The 3,750-nt window shown below is 36.1% G+C and overlaps 1 protein-coding gene across 1 annotated transcript in view; it reads left to right on the top strand.

Annotated features, from left to right (window-relative positions):
• LOC107733113 (muscle M-line assembly protein unc-89-like) overlaps positions 1 to 610 on the top strand; it is a 17,898-nt gene extending 17,288 nt beyond the window's left edge. The window contains exon 18 of the mRNA XM_016544614.1: positions 182 to 610. The gene's annotated coding sequence lies outside the window, so the exon portion shown is untranslated. The remainder of the gene's footprint in view (positions 1 to 181) is intronic.
• Positions 611 to 3,750: the final 3,140 nt, after the last annotated feature.

Below are 3,750 nucleotides of genomic sequence, written 5' to 3' on the forward strand. Positions count from 1 at the left end.
TGTAGATTGTTTCAAAAAGTCATACAAGTATAGTTGTCTAGCAAAGCTCATAAATGTTAGTTGTTTTGTGTAAATAGCTTCAAGAAAAACGTGATTTTGTGAAGCTATGTGAAATGCTTTTCAAAACCGTGGTCTTGTTAATATACATGTGCATTTTTGTCTTTGATTCCCCCCCCCTCAGAATGCAGTTTAACTGTGTAGGTATTCAGAACAAATTTTTTGGTTTGTCAGCAGGGGTCAGCAGATCCTCATCTATATTACATTGCTGAGCATGTCCAACTTTGCCTCTTCTTTATGCTCAAATGTAGTGCTGTTTATTTGGGGTGTGTGTGAAAACGTAAAATCTCCATTTTATTAGTAACCACTTCATTTACAGTTTTGATCAATGTATTCTCATGTAAGTGATTTCACAGCATTTGTGTTTGTAATATTGATTCTACTTCTACTGCCCTGTTTGGAAATGAATTTATGTATAGACTTGTAAAAAACATTTTGCTTGAATTTTGTGTTTTATATTCCATCAGTTCTGAAAGAGCAAAGAGGTACAGAAGCCACTGTGCATTTGCTTTTTTATAAAGTAAAAATGTATTTGTGAAAGAAGCAAAATAGATACCAGTACACATTTTTATAAAATGTATAGATAGATGATTAAGACTTTAATCCATTATTGTCTCTAACATTTAAAAATAAGTGTGACATTCACTTGTGCACACCATTTTTCCCTGGTCACTTACAAATCCTTTTTGCAAAGACCAGGGGATGCTCTATTAATTATGCAACATGCTTTTAACATCATACTGTGGAAACGCAACATGAAATATATGAGACGAAATACCTTTTCATAGCAAATCATGATACTTTAAACAAGTTTATCCCTTGTCCAACACCACTAGGAATGTTTTACGCAAGTGTGATAGTGATAACAGAGTTTTTGTTTATAAAGATAATATATTCTTGCTTTAACCAGCATATGGTTTTAGTTAGGATACCCCCATCCTTCTCCTGAGGTTTTCAAACCAATCCACTCCAAAGTCTCTTACATTGTGTGCCTAAAAAGAGAAATGGTTTGTTTACCACAAATCACAGTAAATTCGGGATTACTTTTTCCAATCAAATCTTTACCAAAGGTTGAAAATGTTTCAATTAATCAGACTGTGTCACTTTAATCACAGTAAATCCCCCATCAGCAGAAATGGGAAAAAGTTGACAATATACTTTCTCTAACTTGTTATCGTGCTGAATTAGCAGTAGCTACGGGCATCAATAATTTATTCTCTTTATCATGCAAACCCACCTGTGGATCCAGTCATCCTGTTTTTTTGAGGATAATTCGTTGAGAAAAATGAGCAGATCCCTGAAAAAACCCATCAGAGCTGACTGATGTTGACTAGAGACCAAAGATATGTCAAACCAAGCGATTAGCAGTGTTTAATGGAACGACTTTCCACATTTCCCACTGAATGTTGTGGAAAATGTCAACATATTTCATGTATTTGTTTTATCTTGCTATTGACGCATGCATCCACACATCGTTGTAAAGGTTAAACGCAGAGACCCACAAGGGTAGCTGAATAATGTATTAGTAAATTAAAAAAAAAGGTCAGATGCAGTACTTGCCCAAAATAATGATTAAAAATATAATTTGGACTGAGGGTTTTCCTGAAAAGCCTCTTGGGTTGGTCTTTTCTCCACATACTCACAAATGTGATTAAGGTCCTAAGGAACTCAATCAAATTCAATCAAAAGCAACTAGCATTGAGTTAAAAGGCGAAATAACTCAAAAACTGGTGAGTTTTCAGTAGCTTCATAAGCTTGTGGAGGCACTCCGAGCTTAATGCATTAAAACACTGCAACCCTTTTCCTCGCATGATAACATTGATTACTGTGCTCACATTTGTAGTGCTAAGTGCATCTGAGTGCAGATGGATGAAGGACGTGGTTCAGAGTTGAGAGAAGCTCCAAAAGGGTAGCAGACGCAGGGCAACCGAGAGTAGTAAACACTCGGGGTGAATTATAAATGTGGAGGAAGACAAATCACAGCTCCCCAAAGAACATTTCCAAAAGAGCAGAGCTTCGACAGGTTAAAATTCTGACAAATATGTAGAAAGGGATCATTAGATGAGAGCTTTGCATAGCCTTGTTGTGTATGCATGCCACATTCTGTGTTAATATGTCACTAGCAAGTAACTTTGTTAACATTTACACTCTTAAAAATAAAAGTATCTGGTAGGTATGTTCCATGAAGAAACCTTAACATCAGTGGAACAATTCCATTGCTCAAAAGGTTCTTTATTGTGGAAAAATGTTCTTCACACTAAGAAAAAAAAAGGATCTTTTAAGAATGGTTCACTAAATAGTTCTTTGGGGAACCAAAAATGGTTCTTCTATGGCTTTTCTGCAAATAAAACCCTTGTTTAAACGTCCATTTGTAAGAGTGTACTTTGACAAGTTAATATACATTCCTTTTCTGTATGTCAGTGTGAACACAATTCATATCAGAACTGAATCTACGAAGGCGCTAATCGCAGTGTAGGATTTATGAACAGCCGCATTCTGGCAGCAAACATTATCAAAGGATATCCAGAGTATAACGTCACTTCCTTCCATTGTTGAAAATTTTCTCTAAACCCGTTCGCTTGGTGCTGTGCACATCTGTTAGTTTCAGCTCAGCCCATTAAAATCAAATCAGCTAAACAATGCATCTCTTTTACTAAAGTGGTCGCTTAGAACTCGATGGCAGACTTGGCAGCATTGAACAAATCAAGGAAATTCCCAATGTCAGACACTTAACAAGACTAATCTGTTACACAGATGAACGCTGATCCCTTTTATCCTCTCTGCCCTTAGTGCTGCAGCTGATTTTTTTAGGGGGAAAAAAGTCAAGTTTGTACCAAATATGTAATTTTGCTGGTTTGAATGGTTTTTTGGATGTAGATCTTGTTATAATTGTGTGTAATGGCATTATCTAATCGGCTGAGCAAAGCATCAAAATCAGTGAATATGACGTTCAAGAGGAAGTGTGGTGTTAGACAGTTTGTACTTATGTGTTTGTGTTTATATACTATATGTAGGGCCATGTCAAGATCAGCTTTCCGCTTTGTTGTTCCAGGAAGCTTAGGCCGAAGAAAACCACAGATACATTTTGATCTGATTAAACCAGACAGACGCTTCCTGTGTGACTAGTTCATTTTTGAACATGGTCAGCACACAAGTAGTTTCACTTTTTCAGAAAATGACCTTGTGGTCTGCTTATGACATTCTTTCACATCCAAATCATCAATTCACAAAGGCTTGCCACTGACAAAAAAAGTGTCATACTGAGAAATAACAGGAAATGAAGGCTTAGGCTAAATTACCAGGGTTGCATTTTATTGTTATTTTTACTGTAGAACCATTTTTTCCCTAATATTTGATAGGGCTATTACGATTTTATCCTGGAGGATGATAAAATGGTTGAAAAATCCAGTACAGCAAATCATGGAGAACTGGTCAAGTAAGCAACCACCAGAACACCATAACTGCCTAGCAATGTATTAGCAAACACACCAAAACAACACACATAAATGTGCTTTAGGGATTTTTTAATGGAATATTATGCAGAAATGATCCTACTCCCTAAAAGAACCCAATGAAATACCTTTACTGAGATATAATATATCCCTGTGACAGTCTCTGTAGTCTCTTCTAGTCTCTGTAAACTAAAAAGAAATGTCAGATTTTTTTTTATACGTTTTTACCTCCTCAAACACT

This window comes from Sinocyclocheilus rhinocerous, unplaced genomic scaffold (genome assembly GCF_001515625.1).
Source record: "Sinocyclocheilus rhinocerous isolate Xijiao unplaced genomic scaffold, SAMN03320098_v1.1 scaffold1245, whole genome shotgun sequence".
In the NCBI taxonomy this organism is placed as follows: Eukaryota; Metazoa; Chordata; class Actinopteri; order Cypriniformes; family Cyprinidae; genus Sinocyclocheilus; species Sinocyclocheilus rhinocerous.